Raw genomic sequence first — 17,136 nt, forward strand, 5'->3', positions numbered from 1 at the left:
CTCTGGCCCCAGGATTAAGATTTCTGAAGTAGAACTCCTTGTATTACCATGCTCCAAGTTTAATTAATACCACTTACTATGTTATCTTGGACTAATAATTTTATCTCTTAGGACCACAGGTTCTTCAGTTATAAAATATGGGCAGTGGTATTTGATAGTGTTTAGAGAAAACCTTAGATGAGATGTAAAATGTGTAATATGTTATTGGTGCTAATTTCAATTCTCTTAATACTAATATCTCTATTATTTATTTATGTGTTTTTTGGGGCCACACCCAGCAATGATCATGGGTCCCTGGCTTTGCACTCAGGGATTACTCCTGACAGTGCCTGGGGGACATATGGGATGCCTGGGTCAGTTGCATGTAAGGCAAATACCTTGCCTACTGTACTATCACTCTGGCCTCTATTTTGTTTTATTATTTATTTATTTATTTATTTATTAATTTGAGGTGTTTGGGCCACATCAGGTGGTACTCAGGACCTATTTCTACTTTGTGCTCTGGGATCACTTCTGGCAAAGCATAAGAGCTCTCTCTTCAGCCTTCTGGATTTCCACTTTTTTTTTAAAGTTAGTGAAAATTGTGTGTGTGTGTGTGTGTGCCTGTGTCTGTGTCTGTGTTGAGCCATACGTAGCAGTGTTGTGTTGTGCTGAGGGCTTACTCCTGGGTGGGTGCTCAGGGGTGACTCATGGTGGTGCTCAGGGGATTATGCGTGGTACCGGTTATTGAAGAGAGGCTGACTGTTTACAAGAGATAGTACAAGATATTAAACCTTGTACTACCTCTCTAAATATCTATTTGTTATTTTATTTTCATTAATTTGGGAGGAAGGTGTTTGGGCCACACCCGGTAGTGCTCAGGTTTATGCTGGGCTCCGCACTCAGGGATCACTCCTGGCAGGCTTAGGGGACCATATTTGTTATTGTAAAGGAATTTTATTCACGTGTCTCACCTCTTGTTTAGTGGAATAAAAAATTTCCCAGGGTCACGTCAAGGAGCGATATTGGGCAAATATGACGTCATAGGGCTTGCTTCTCTCTTTCTCAGATCCTGGGATTAGCATTAGTAAGACCTAGAGACTTGTCTACTTTGGACAAACTGGCAGGCTACCGAATGTAGCCTGCCCACACGGCAGAGTCTGTCAAACTCCCCGTGGCGTACCCAATATGCCAAATACCAGTAACAATGATGGGTCTCATTCTCCTAAAGAGCCTTGAATATAATCTCAGGGCTAGGATGAAGGAGACGTTACTGGGGCCTGCTCAAGGCAATCGACGATTAACAGGATGATTTGTGATTTGTGAAGACCTAGAGAACATTTATCCTAAGTCAACTGCATATTGGGAAATGCTTGTAATAAGAGGTTCCCAAACTTATTTGGCCTACCACTCCCTTTGGGCTGGAGCGATAGCACAGAGGGTAGGTAGGGTGTTTGCCTTGCACGCAGCCAACATGGCCGACCCGAGTTTGATTCCTCCGCCCCTCTCGGAGAGCCCGGCAAGCTACTGAGAGTATCTCGCCCACATGGTAAAGCCTGGCAAGATACCAGTGACCTATTCGATATGCCAAACACAGTAACAACAAAGTCTCACAATGGAGATGTTACTGGGCCCGCTTTAGAAAATCGATGAACAACAGGAGGACAGTGACAGTGACCACTCCCTTTACAAAAAAAAAAGACAAAACACCCAAAACACCACTCAGAGCCCTCCTGAAAATCTACCTATTTAAGCAAACAAATAGCATCCTCAACTACATCCAAAGTTACTACAGCACCCTCGGATCATTCCAGCAACATCCTGCCATAACACAAAAAGTTCATTTTTGTAGCCTGCCCACACGGCAGAGTCTGGCAAACTCCCCGTGGCGTACCCAATTCATTTTAGCATTCAGTACAATAGACAGGATATGAAAAAAGTATAAATTATAAAAGGTAGATGAATGAATAAAAGAAGTTGTGGTATTCTCAGCCATGCTCAAGGCCATTGTCCACAGGCTTGGACGAGCTTCACCCACGAGGGAAACCGCAAAAAAACCCAGGTGTGCAGGACCTGTGACTGAGATCTCAAAGCTTGCTTGATGTGGGACTGGGCCTCCTCCCCCAGATCCCTAGTTCTCCAGTAGTTTGGCAGTCACACCCACAAACTGCCCCCGGAGCCATATAATCTCATAAAAAATGGCCAAGATCCAGAGACTCTGAAATAAAGCTACTGGAAGAGAATGACAAACGCCTTACCCCTGAGTGAATCTGATCTATAATTATATTCTAAATTTCAGAATTCCTGGAACTCTCATACTCTAGCCCACTGATGTACTAAAAGTAGCACACATTTGTTTGGGTTTAACATACATGCTTGTAATCTCTTATACAAGGTGTATGGTGGAGGGATTGGTGTTTGAATATTAAATGCAATGAATTATTGTGAAAAACTTTATAAAAATTAAATTAAATTAGAAAAGAAGAAGTTGTGGTATCACACAGAATGGTCTCTCATATGTGAGATATAAAGAAATCTCATAGGGGAATATCAAATGCCCTATGGCAATAGAAATGAAGAGCAAAACTAGTCTTCAGTAGGAAGCTTGGTACTGGGGCAGGGGTGGGGGGTAAGTTAGGGAAGAAAACATTAAGGCAATAGAGGAGGGGAAGAGTGCCTGCCACAGTGGCAGACTGGGGGATGGGAGAAAATTAGGGACATTGGTGAAGGTATTGGTGAAAGAATTGGTGTTGGAAGAATACATGCTTAAAATCAATCATAGCCACGGCCCCAGAAGCACAAGGACCCAGCAGCTTGGAGCAGAAAAGTGAACGGACTATGCGTTAATCCAAGCCACCATGTCTGCCCGGAGGGGAAAGGGTGTTGCTCCCTTCTGTCCTCCCCCCTCTGGGAAGAAAGATGGCGGCTGCATGGGAGCCTTGTGGAGAGCAGGTATGAGCCGGGGGTGAGGGGGCGACTAAAACCTCATGGGAAGGGGGGCGTTCCGGCCCATCCTTCACGCCCTACTGAGGTCACCAGTTGCCCACCACGAGCTGCTCTCCAGCATGGCCATGACTCCAGAGCGCAGAAACCGATCTCTTAATTATCTGACTCTCAGTAGAAATGCTTCCAGGGTTAATAAGTAAAATAGCAGAAATCCAAAACTGCATGGCCGCTATTGCGGCCGCGTGACATCATTTAATTCTTGAACCCAGCTGTAGAAAGAAAATCATTTCACAATGCTTTTTCAGCATGTCTGATTTGAGGCTGGGGTAAACTCTAAATAATAATGATGCATCTTTTATCGAAACAATGAATCTAGTCAAAGTAGATAGAGTGTTAACTAGAATTCATCTGCCTCACAGGCATTGGGGGGGTTTATTGGGGTTCTACGTGGTGAAAAATAAGTATTGGTAAAGGGAAATGTGTTTGATATTTGCATGACCGAGACCTAAACCTGAAAGCTTTGTAACTTTTCCCACAGTGATTCAATAAATAAATAAATTATTTTAAAAAATCAATCATAAATCTTTGTAACTTTGTGATTCATTGTCACTGTCACTGTCTTCCTATTGTTTATCGATTTGCTCGACCGGGCACAAGTAACATCTCACAACAAATTGTGAGACTTGTTGTTACTGTGTTTGGCATATAGAATACGTCACGGGTAGCTTCCCAGGCTTTGCCGTGGGGCCAAGATACTCTTGGTAGCTTGTGGGCTTTCCGAGAGGGGCGGAGGAATCGAACTCGGGTCGACCATATTGGCCGCTTGCAAGGCAAACGCCCTACCCGCTGTGCTATCACTCCAGCCCATGGTGATTCATTAAAAAATAATAAAAATAAGTCATGGTATATATACACAGTGGAGTATCATGCAGCTTTAAGAAAAGATGAAATCATGCAGTTCGCTGTGATGTGGATGGAACTGGAGTGTAGCATCTTCAGCAAAATAAGCCAGAGGGAGAAGGACAAACATCTGATTAACTCACTCATTTGTGGAACAGAGTGAGACACAATAAGGGAATAGACAGTATCAAACAATGGCAAAACCTTGACCGTGGATTACAAAACTGATTAATAAATAGTGGAGAGAAGGATGGGGGAATGAAGAACATAACAAAGATGATAGGAGGACTGTGATGGAGGGTCATAGTGGTGAGGGGGTCATGCAGTAACTTCTTATATCAATACCATTTACTTAATTTTTTTAAAAAATTAAAGCATTGTAAGATACTCGGTCACAAAGCTGTTCGTGATTGGGGTTCAGTCATACAATGTTCCAACACCCATCCCTCCACCAGTGCACATTTCCTACCACCAATGTCCCCAGTTTCCCTTACTCCCCCCTCCAACCCCCAGCCTGCTTCTATGGCAGGCGCTTTTCTTCTTTTTCTCTCTCCTTTTAATACCATATACTTTATAACACTATTGTAACTGTTTGTTATAGTTTATGTTACCTAAACTATAATAAAACAATGCAAAACAAACAGAAGAAACCCCACTAGTCTACTGGCTATACTCCAGTTCTGTTAATTGCCCTAATAATGCTCATTAGGGATTCCTCTCCCCCCCAGTGCAGCCAAGATCCTGTCCAGGCATCACATCTGGTTGTCAGGTTTCCTTTGTCTTCTTTATTTTTTTCTCCCTTAGTCTCCTTTAATATGAAACATTCACCACCCCCCTTTGTCTTTGATGAGACTGACATTTGAAAAATATAATATCATAAAAAATAGAAACCTTTTTGGATTGTCTAATGTTTCCTCATAATGAAATTCAGATTATGTATTTCTGACTGAAAATCTCCACAAATGTTCTGGGGGCCCCCTCAGGGGTTACTATCTAAAGAGATATACAATGGCCATCTGCTCCTTATTTGTGCCAATTATGACCACCCAGTCAACTTGTTTGATTTCTCAACAGTAAACTCATTAATTTCCCCTGGCAACCAATATCCCATCTATAGATGACATGCTGTACAATCAAGCAACTATTCTGCACCCCCAAGAAAATGTTTCTAGATATAGCAATTAATTGATAATATGCCTGAGTCAAGAATCATTTTGTTATTTTAACAAAAAAAAATGGTGATTTCAGTCTCAGCATTCCCTCCATGTTAGCATTAAGCTTAGACATTTTGCTGTGACACTTGGCTGTGCACAGGGCTTATTCCTGTCTCTGCTTTTTCCAGGGTTCAAGGGTGGTTACCTAGGGGATCATATGGGGTGGTGGTGATCAAACCAGAGTTGCAGTGTGCAACTTCTGTATTATTCTCCCTGACCCTTAAAGCCCTGAAATCCTTTGTCACTAGAAACACACTGTCTGTTTGTCATTTTCCTTTTTAGGGACAGACTCCTTTTCTCACTACAGAAGAGGGTTCTTCTAAGTGAGGGTTCATCAAGAAACAGTTGATGTCTCTGAAAATTTTTCTTTTCTTTTCTCTTTTTGTTTTTAGGTCACACCCAGCAGTGCTTAAGACTTATTCCTTGCTCTGCACTCAGGGATCACTTCTGGTGGGGACTGGGAGACTATATTAGATGCCCCCTGAGAATTTTTCAACAGATATTAGAGGTTAAAACTATTTTCAAAACAATACTGACATCACTTGGGCTGGAGCTATAGCACAGCGGGTAGGGCATTTGCCTTGCACGCGGCCTTCCTGTATTCGATTTCTCCGCCCCTCTCAGAGAGCCCAGCAAGCTACCGAGAGACAGTATATCACCCGCATGGAAAAGCCTGGCAAGCTACCTGTGACGTATTCGATATGCCAAACACAGTAGCAACAAGTCTCGCAATGAAGACGTTACTGGGCCCGCTCGAGCAAATCAGTGAACAACAGGACAGTGCTACTGACATCACTTGTTTTCTCCACTCTGATGCTCTCATAAGTGGAATTTAATATTTTTTAACAAGATGAACTTTTTATATATTACATGACATTTGGTATAGGAATTTAAATGTAGGACTGGAGCTATAGTACAGTATATATGGTCCTGTGAGCACCACCAGGAATGATTCCTGAGTGCAGAACCAGGAATAACTCCTGAGCATCACCAGGGTGTCTTCCCTACTCCCAAATAAAAACTTTAATTCTTTTCTTTACTAAAGAAGAGAATATTTCCCTAGTTTGTTTTACTAAGTTGATCGTGGGTGGGGGGGATAACCCCTGGTAAAGCTGGGAGCTGTTTGTTTCTCTCCCCCATATTTCTGGCTCCCAGAACTGCTTAGGGGACCATGTAGTGTCAGTGGTAAAATCAGTGTTGGCTGCATGCCGGTCAAGCACCTTTACTCCTATACTATTTGTCCGTCCCTTGCTTTGTTTCTGTTTAGGGCCCTACCCAGCACTCTGGGGCTCTTAAGCTTCCCAAAGCACATAAATGCTGTACATGAGTGGTTCCACTCAAATATAGATAAGTCTCTTTTTAAAGTCAATAATGACTTTTGCATATTTCTAATGGAATCCTTTTCTAATTTGATTTTGTTTGTTTTTACTTGGGGGCCACACCCAGTGGTGCTCAGAGTTTACTCCTGGATCTGCACTCAGAGATCACTCCTAGGAGGCTCCAGAGACCTCCAGATCAAACCTGGGTTGGCTGCATGCAAAGTAAATACCTACCCGCTATGCTATCATTCAGTCCCAAATCTGATTTAAAAAAATATATGGAATGCTTTGCAATTTTGCATGTCACCCTTATGCAGGAGCCATGCTAATCTTCTCTGTAACATTCCAATTTTAGTATATGTGTTGCTTAAGCAAGCACAATATTTGTTTAATTAATTAATTAATTAATTTTGGGGTGGGGGGTGCTCAGGGCTTACCCCTGGCCCTGCACTCAGGGATCATTCCTGCCAGTGTTGAGGGACCTTATGTGGTGCCGGGATCAATCCTGGCAGACTATGGGCAAGGCAAGGTAGCACATGCTGTACTACTCTTCCTAAAACAAAAAAGGTAACAAGAATGTGGAAAAATAAGTTGATCTACGAGAAAAATCACAAGATGTTCTGCATTTTTTTTTCTTTTTGGGTCACACCTGGCGATGCAGGGGTTACTCCTGGCTCTGCACTCAGGAGTTACTCCTGGCGGTGCTCAGGGGACCATATGGGATACTGGGGATTGAACTCCGGGTCGGCCGCATGCAAGGCAAACACCCTACCCGCTGTGCTATCTCTCCAGTCCCTGTTCTGCATTTTTTTTGAGGAAGAGAGATCAACAATAAAATGGAAATGGCAGAGAATCAGACTTCTGCAACAAAGAAAAGGCACAGATGTTTCATAACTCAAAGATCTCTCAGATGAAATTCCTTTGCCTTTGGTTACTGGAACCATTGTTACAGAAAAATAAAGGTAAGCTTCTTATTACTATAACTTGTACATTTTCACCAAGATAACTTCTTCAAGATAAATGACCTTTTAAATTTGAAAACTGTAAACTATAATTTTTACTTTTTTAAGTTCTATGCCAATATTCTATAGAGATTGTATACTCATCATATTTTTAAGTAATTGGGGAAAAGTATATTGGCTTAAAGCAGTGTTTACAACATAAACAAACTACGAAAAGTTAAATTTTAAAACAAAAAAATGATCTATGATGTGTCCAATTACTAGATATAGTATGTATCACAATCTTCTCATTTATGCTCCGAACTACTAAAATAATCCATAAAATGCATACAATACATATTTCAATTTGGGCAAAACTCAAAAACAAACAGAAGAAAAATATTCAAGGACAAAAAATGGGGAAAAGGCAATTAAACAATAATAACATACATATAGGATGGCTGCATGTATGGCAGCAAAATTTTCACAACCCACAGGAGCCAGGACTGAGTAGATGCCATGGGCAGACAGCAACAAAAGCTGCACGCACAGCAGTGAGTTCACTGCCCACACCCAATTTGCACTGCCCACTCCCAACAGAATCGATCCTGAAAGAAAAGCACTTCTACAGAACTTGGGCAGAAATAGTCACCTACCTAGTGACTCTGCTATGAAGAAAACAGAAGATGTGAGGGTGGAGAGGAACAAATTAGAGCAGTTTGGGAATGCCTGAATGATGCTTGACTTAAATGACAAAAAATTGCCAGTCTGTGAAGATTTAGGAGTACAAGGAAGAGCTACTAGGAAGGGCCTTGGGCTAGAGAGGTAGTATAGAGGACAGGGCACTTGCCTTGCATGGGTGAACCCAAGTTTGATACCCAGCATCCCATGTGGCCACCCAAGTTCTGCCAGGAGTGACCCCTGAGCACAGAGCCAGGCGTAAGCCTTGAATACAGCCAGGCATGACCAAAAACCAAAGCCAAACCAAACCTCAAAAATTAAAAGAAGAAAGGAGCTTCAGCAGGAAAGAAGCTAACATTGCTGACACGCTTTGAGAGACTTGAGGAATAGGAAGAAGAGCTGAAATTTGAGAGAGTCAGGCTTAGAATATTTAACACTTTCATCAGATAATAGCAATCTTTATTGCAGGAGGGAGTCTCTTTACCAGCTCAAAGTACGTCAAAATAATGAATAAATGAACAATAATTTTTATTATTTTTATTTATTTATTTTCTGGCACTTTTTGGGGCCACCTGGCAATGCTCAGGGATTATTCCTGGCTCTGCACTTAGGAACTGCTCCTGACAGTGCTTAGGGGACCATATGGGATGTCAGGGACCAAACCCGGGCTAGTTGCACGCAAGGAAAACATCCTACACTGTACTATCACTCTGGACCCCCCAAAAAAATTTTTTTAAAACATGCTTATTTGGGAACTGGGGTGATAGCACAGCAGGTAGGGTGCTTCCCTTGCACACAGCTGACCTGGGTTTGATTCCCTATTATCCTATATGGTCCCCTGTGCCCGCTAGGAGTAATTCCTGAGTGCAGAATGTGGAGTAATCCGTAAGTACTATTGGCTGTGCCATCCCCCCCCCCCTACACACACAAAATACATACTGATTTATAAAACAAGAAATCACAATAAGACACTTGCCTTGAACTAAGCTCACTCTTGTTCAATCCCCAGAACTGTACACGGTCTCTTAAGCACCATCTGGTGTAATCTCTAATCATACAGCAAGGAGTAAGCCCTGAGCTGAGAATGAACCAACTCCCCATCCTCCTAAGCCCTCCCCCACAAAAAACCCACATCCTCATGCTGTTTCTTTATTTTCTGTACATTTTATGATTCTATGTGTGTCCACTTCATGTTCCTCAACTGTGCATGTCCATCTTTTCTCCTCATGAATATGCATGAGTTTATGACAAACTACACAATTTTGTCTAGACTGTTACATTATCCTTGTTTTTTTGGTGGACATAAAACCCAGACACCCACTTGCTTTCTTCAAACTTACTCTCTAGTCTGTGCTAGTAGAGATACCTGACAACTTAAATTGTTTTTATGCAGTAAAGTCGGGGCTGGAGCGATAGCACAGCAGGTAGGGCATTTGTCTTGCATGCCCCTCTCGGAGAGCCCAGCAAGCTACCGAGAGTATCTCACCCCCACAGCAAACCCGTGACATACTGGATATGCCAAACACAGTAACAACAAGTCTCACAATGGAGACGTTACTGGGCTGCTCGAGCAAATCAATGAATAATGGGAGGACAGAGCAGTAAAGTCACTCTTTTCTAGTCAGTTTTTCCTGCACTTTTTTTTTCTTTTTGGGTCACACCCAGCAATGCACAGAGGTTACTCCTGGCTCTGCACTCAGGAATCACCCCTGGCGGTGCTCAGGGGACCATATGGGATGCTGGGAATCAAACCCGGGTTGGCCGCGTGCAAGGCAAACGCCCTACCCACTGTGCTATTGCTCCAGCCCCTTTTCCTGCACTTTTTAAGACAATGGCTAAGCAAGGAATTATTTTTTCATATGGAAGTCTATATTTAACCTGTTAAGGAGCTGTTTCGCAGTATCCCAAAGTAACATCAAGAAGTCCCTATTTATTTCAGGTACCTTAGGTTCACAAGGAAATTATGGCCAATTGGTAAGGACAAAGGATAGGAAATAGATGCTGGAGAAAAACTAGAAATCCCAGGAAGAAACTAGGGTTAAATTGATTTTGTGGTTCAAATTCAAATTACTACCACTAATTAATTAATTTCATTAATTCATTCCATTGATAAGCTGATGAAATACAGAGGGCACCCCAGACAAAGTGAACTTAAAGTTCACCAACGTTATGCCTAGCAAACTACAGTGAGTGAATAAAAGCAAAATGAATTTAGGGGCCAGAAAGATAATATAGCAGGTACTTGTACTATCCAGCAGCCTACACAGGCTTGATCCCAGGCACCCCATTTTGTCCCCAGCACCACCAGGAGTGATTCCTGAGCACAGAGCCAGAAATAAGCCCTGCGCACCCCCAGGTGTAGCCACTACCCCCTCAACAACAATAACAACAACAAAGAAGCCAACGAAAGAAAAAAGTAGTCAACAAAACAACAACAAGAAGTCAGCAAAACAAAAAGATATAAGCCTTTTTATTGTTATTATTTTTAGTAATGCTTTTTTTTTTTGTTTTTTGGGTCACACCCAGCGATGTTCAGGGGTTGCTCCTGGCTCTGTACCCAGGAATTACTTCGGGCAGTGCTGGGGGGACCATATGGGATGCCGGGGATCAAACCCAGGTCAGCCATGTGCAAGGCAAACTCCAGCCCAGCCCCAATAGTACTATTATTATTATCGCTCCAGCCCCAGTAGTACTATTATTATTACTGAATTTTTGGTTTGTTTGGGGACCATACCCAGTGGTACTCAGGGCTCATTCCTGGCTCTGCAGATGTGGTATTGAGGGACTGAACCTGGGTCAGGAGAATGTAAGGCAAGCACCTTACTCATTGTATGATCACTCTGGCTCCTTTTATTTTTATTTTATTTTATTTTATTTTTTTATTTCTTAGTTTTTAATAAATTATGTGTGAATAGGTTTGCTTTTTACCATTACAAAGGAAATGAAAGGGTATTAACCAATATCTTCCTCAAAAAGATAAGACAAAAAATCAATTTCATGAAATTAACTGAAGCAATCATATACTATATTATGGGATGCATGTGATTTATGCTTTCATATTTTTAGGTTGTAATATCAAATTTTAATTTTTTTTATTTAATCATTTTTTTATTAGTGAAACACCATGAAGTACATTTATAGACTTATAAATTTTTGTGCTTGGGTTTCAGTTATACAGTGATCAAGTACCCATCCCTCCACCAGTGCCCATCCTCCCCCACCACGGGTCCTAGCATCCCTCCTACCCCCCAACCCCCCCCCTCCTGTCCCACGCTGCCGCTGTGGCAGGGCATTCCCCCTTGTTCTCTCTCTCTTCTTTTGGGTACTGTGTTTTGCCAGAGAGGCATTGAGTGGCAATCATGTTTGGTCTATAGACTACTTTTAGCATGCTTCTCCCACCCTGGGAGGGTCTTCACAACACCCTTTATTTGGTGCTCTCTTCTCTATCTGAGCTTCCTTTTCACCTAGCACATGTGGCTGGCCTTCAAGTCATGGAGCAAAATTCCTGGTACTAATCTGTCTGGCTCCTTTTAGAGATGAGAGCCAAAATATTGATTGATGAAACCATTTGATAGGTTAATAATATTAAATGTAATTTCTTTCACAATAATAAAGAAGGAACTATCAATTGTTAAAGTTATGTGATGGACTCAATGGGCTTCACTTTAGTTTTTTCTCTACTTCTGCATAAGATTTTAATTTTCCATCATAAAAATGTTTTAAAGATTGCTTGACACATCTGTAAAATATTTAGATTTCATGCCCACTCCAGAAATTCTAATTTAGTAGGTCTGACATGAGATCCGAGAAACGACAATGCTAATCTCCTCTATCCTTGCCTGACCCCTGTTCCCTTCTCCATGCAGATGCTCTTCAGACCACACTCAGAGAAGTCCTCTAATATGTATCTGTCATTTCAACTTATACTTTTTAAGAGAAAATGTTCTTCATTACAGTTACTTGCTAGTATACTATTAGATAAATAACACCCCAGATGAGAACACCAGTACCCTCTGAGAATGAATGTTTATCTATAAATCTCTTTTACTGCCCCAGAGTTAAATAGCCATAAATATGCCAATGAAGATAGTTAGAATGCATCTGATTCCTTGTATAGCTTTAGGTTCAAATCAAGATTTGAGTAAGTGTACATTTTCTCCTCCTTTACTCTTGTATATACCACCTCTCCCAGCTCTTCTCCACAGAGAAAGAGTATATCCCAAACTCAAAACTGAAGAGAGGGACTCACGTAGAGAGTTTTTGTTTTGTGTTTTGTGTTTGTAAAGTATAGGGAGAACCAATTAGTATACATTTTAAGTCGGAGGTAAAAAAATTTTTTCTTCAAATCAGAGTACATTGTTTGAATGTAAACGGTGATGTCTCGAGTCACAAATTTTCCACCCCTCTCTTCAAGCCCCCTTTCCACCCAATCTGCAGCAGATGATGCTGCCTCCAGTAAGAAAGAACAAAACAGAATCCCTGGTAGTAAACTCCCCTGAGCTTTTTCTTCTCTATTCCTTTCTTTCAGCCTCACTAAAAGAAGAGTCTACTATAAGCTTCCCCTAGACGAGCTCTTGGTTCTTGCCTCATCTTCTCTCTGTTCTACTTACCTTCTTTCTGGATACGGGACACTTTGATCAAACTCCTTAGTCCTGGATTTTCTATTTGTCCTCGTCTCCCTCTCTCTACTATTCTTCTCAGACTAGTTGTTTGATTTCCCTTTCCAGTACAACTCATCCCCCCCCCCCCCACACACACAAACCGCTTTGCCAATTGTCTCTCCTCTGCACATATTGTTTCCTCAACCTTGAGACATTTTGAGAAGAATAATTCTCAATGCTCCCAAAATATTAAGAATAATGAGGAAAAAATGTTTAAGCAAGTTGTGCAATCTGGAGGTCACTTGTGATTTTTAATTTTTTTTTTGATTTTACTAAATTGACTTTCCTTCATTTGTTCATCAGTGTGTTCATTCCTTCATTCAATGAACACTTAAGAACTAATTTGGCAGGATTTGGGGTGGGAATAAAGATTTTTGAAAGTCTTACTCTGAAGGAATTATCTGTGTAATAAACAGCTATAAAGTTAAACTTGATAGGGCCAAAGTGATAGTACAGCAGGTAAGGTGCTTGCCCTGCATGCCGCCAATCTGGTTTAGATCCCCAGCACTTCATATCATTTCCCAAATCCCACCAGAGGTGAACCCTGAGTGTCAAGCCAGAAATAAGCCCTGAGTACAGTACTGCTGGATGTGGCCCAGAAACAAACAAATAAATAAATAAAACAGTTATTTGCTAAATCTAAAAAAGCCTCAGTTCTAATCCTATCTTTTTTAAGGGGTCAATAGGATTTTCATATCATAATACACAAGCAACAGCACAGTGGGTAGGGCATTTGCCTTGCACATGGCCGACCAGGGTTCTATTCCTCCACTCCTCTCAGAGAGCCTGGCAAGCTACCGAGAGTATCTCTCCCGAATGGCAAAGCCTGGCAAGCTACCCGTGACATATTCGATATGCCAAAAACAGTAACAACAAGTCTCACAATTTTTTGTGAGATGATACTGGTACCTGCTCGAGCACATCGATGAACAAGGGGAGGACAGTACTACAGTGCTACTACATGAGACATAAAAAAAGATTTTCATTGTATGCCTATATTATTTGTAATGAAAACATTACCTCTAAGTCCATATTTGTTTTGTTTTGTTTTTTGCTTCTGGGACCACACCCAGTGGAGTTCAGGCTTACTCCTGGCTCTGTGCTCATGGGTTACTTCTGGTAATGCTTGGGAACCAAAGCATTAGGGATCAAACCCAGGTTAGGGGTATGCATGAAAGTGCTTACCCTTTGTGTCATTTCTTCAACAATTATTCTTGGAAATTTGCAAGGAATCATTTTCACTGACAAATATATCAGCTCCATTGTTGTTGCAGTGCCAGAAATAGAACCTACCCTGCCACAAGCACAGACATGTTCTCAACTATTGAGCCATATTCCTGGCCCTGGATTCATTAATTTCAAACTTTTTATCTAAGGATGAGGATATGGAAAAAAATGTAAGTTGTTCCTAGGATATGATGAATAAATATTCCATATCAACACACTCTCCCAGAGACTTCTGCATAAAGCACAACTAGATGGCCGATTCTAGCACACTTTAGTATAAACTTTATTATACATATATTGGGGTGGAGCTGGTGTTGAAACCACATCTACTGGCCCAAGGACTCTGTGGCTCAGGGGTGATCTGAGCTCAAGGCCTATTCCTGGCTTTGTGCTCAAGAGTGACCTTTAGTGGTGCTCAAGGGACTAAATGTGGTGCAGGATATTGACTTGATCCCTTCATATTATAGTTTGAAAAGTAGTTTTAAAAAAATAAAATAAAAAGTAGTTTAACAGTAGAGGCTGCAAGTTAACCTATACTATCACTACACTTATTCCCAAGTTTCATCAAGTCTGGGGAAAGATGATAAGCCAAGCTAGTTTAAAACAAAATAAATCCATACTTTCTATTGAGTCTTCTTTTAAAGATTATTTGCCCTTTAATGCCTGGTTGACTTTTCATGAAGAAATTTGTCACTAGAGGGGTGGGGGGGGGGGGGAGACAGAGCGATAGTACAGTGGGTAGGGTATTTGCCTTGAATGCGGCCAACCCAGGTTCGTATTCCATATGGTCTCCCCAGGACCGCCAGGAGATATTCTTCAGTGCAGAGCCAGGAGTAACCCCTGAGCATCACTAGGTATGACCCAAAAAGAAAAAAAAAAAGAAAAAAGAAAGAAATTTGTTACTAGCCCAGTCACCCCAATGGAGGCATAAGATCATTTAACAAATGCTTTCCCTACCTTGAAGACCGGCTGTTCTTGCTTGCTCAGATGTTTTTGAGTCAAAGGAAATTTCTATGTTTCTTTATAAGCTGCAACTTTTCTACTAGGGAGAAAAATGGTACCAGCTTCCAGAGAGAGAAAAAATCATATAGAATTAAATGCATTATTAGCGAGGAATATGGCCTGCACTTTGAAGTGGTTTATTTCTAGACCTTCCCCCTCTTGCTTAATACTTTACTCTACCCAAACCTCTCCACCAACACAGATGTCTGTGAAAAGAAGAGAGACAGCACAAAGACATTTTCCAATGGTAAATCCCAGATGCAAGCTTCCCAGAGTGATGACATGCAGCCTTGCAGTCTAGTTCCTGCACAATTATGATGAGTTTTCCATACATGCTTTTATGCGGTATTAGCAAAGGAAGCCCACATTGAGGAACAAGTGACAAAATTCCGTTCTTTCTAATTCTACCTCTTCTTTTGTGATAAAAATCTATCCCCCCTTCCTACTCGTTGCAAGTCATACAGGAGTTCTGCACAGGTTGTGACTAATCAGTCTATCTAAGGCTAGGTCAACTAAAACACAATTGAGTCTCAAAAATTTTGTCCTAATTTTTTTTAGATTAATTTATTTTAATGTTTTTTGTCTCCCAAGAGGTAATCAGGGGGCCCAAGGATGATTCAGGAAATTCTTGGCCAATGGGGCTAAAGGTTCTGTGAGAACCTGAGAATGGTGTGCAGCAATGCCACCCTAGCAATGCTCGTGGGACTCCTGGACCTCAACTGGCCATTCTGGGGGCTTCCAGGGCTACAAGACCATGCAGTACCAGGGATCAAACCATGGTTAGTGGTATGCAAGGTGGGAACATTAATCCTGTACTATTTCTCCTACATGTCCTGAACTATGTATCCAAGTATTTTAAAGATATAAACTATAAGAACAACAAGTTGTACATTACTTTCTGCTTCCTAAGAGTTATGAAGAGTCAGTTTCATAAAAATTTGCAAAGATATCTTCAAAAAGAACAAAGTATAGTAGGAACAGATGTGCCAAGTTGTATGACAAAGAATGGCTAATTTGGACAGTTTTGAGGGGCAGATTTCAAAGTTGTGCTTTGGGGCTGGGGATGGAGTTCAGTGGCAGAGTATATGCTTAACACGAGTCCCTAGGTTCTGTCCCTGGTACCCCTACCTCTCCAAATAACAATTATAGTCAAGAATGTGGCTCAGTGGTAGAGTACATATTTCACATATATGCAATTGTGGGTTTGTTTTTGGGCACTTGGGGGGGGGGAAGTGGTGCCTTTTTACTTGGGGCTCCTGAAACTTTGAAGAAGGCATCTTATTTTTATTTAATTTTTGGGGGGGAGGGACACGTCAGGCCAGTGCTCAGGAATTACTCCTGGTTCTGTAATCAAGGATCACTCCTGGCAGTACTCAGAGGATCATAAACTGTGCTGGGGGTCGAAATCGGGTCAGCTGCATGCAAGGTAAGCACCTCACCTACTATATCATCTCTCTGGACTCTATTTTATTACTTTACTTAATTTATTTTGTGTGTGTATGTGCGGTCCTTCCAAGTAGAGTTCAGTGAAACCAGGGCCACCTCAGCAATACTTGACTTGGCTATATGGGCTTAATGGCTTGCTGTTCAGGTCCAGAGCTGCTACATGGCCAGACAGTATGGGGTCACCAGGCTACCCCTGAAGTGCTCAGGGGACCATGTGGTACCAAGGATCAAACTCTGGTACTCCACAGTTAAGGCATATACTTCTGGCCCTTTGATCTACTGCATAAATCTACCTTGAAGAACTTTGTGGTAAACTCGTTCCTGCCTCAGAGTTGTATATGTGCCCATTTCTTCTGCCCAGACTGCTTTCTCCCTGATCTCCCCTGGACTCTTCCTCAGTCTTCAGATTTTAGCTTAGTCTCTTTTCCTTAGTAACCCACACCTGAAATCTTTACAGCAACTTATTCTTTTTTTAAAAAAAATTTTTGTTAGTGAAACACCATGAGGTACAGTTATAGATTTACAAATTTTTGTGCTTGGTTTCAATTATACAATGACCAAACACCCATCCCTCCACCAGTGCCCATTTCCCACCACCACGGATCCCAGTATCCTTCCCACCCCCCATCCCCCCCATCCCACCCTGCCTCTGTGGCAGGGTATTCCCTTTTGTTCTCTCTCTCCTTTTGGATGTTATGGTTTGCAAAAGGGGCATTGAGTGGCAATCATGTTTGGTCTATAGTCTACTTTCAGCATGCTTCTCCCATCCTGGGAGGATCCTCCCAACACCCTTTATTTGGTGCTCCTTTCTCTATCTGAG

General features: G+C 41.7%; 1 non-coding gene across 1 annotated transcript; it reads right to left on the reverse strand.

The window, feature by feature from the left end:
- Nucleotides 1-6,630: 6,630 nt before the first annotated feature.
- LOC130030815 (U6 spliceosomal RNA) lies at nucleotides 6,631-6,737 on the reverse strand. Its single transcript, XR_008793497.1, has one exon. It is a non-coding gene; the product is annotated as a U6 spliceosomal RNA (small nuclear RNA).
- Between the last annotated feature and the right edge of the window lie 10,399 nt (nucleotides 6,738-17,136).

This window comes from Sorex fumeus, unplaced genomic scaffold (assembly GCF_029834395.1).
Source record: "Sorex fumeus unplaced genomic scaffold, SorFum_2.1 ptg000044l, whole genome shotgun sequence".
Classification (NCBI taxonomy): Eukaryota; Metazoa; Chordata; class Mammalia; order Eulipotyphla; family Soricidae; genus Sorex; species Sorex fumeus.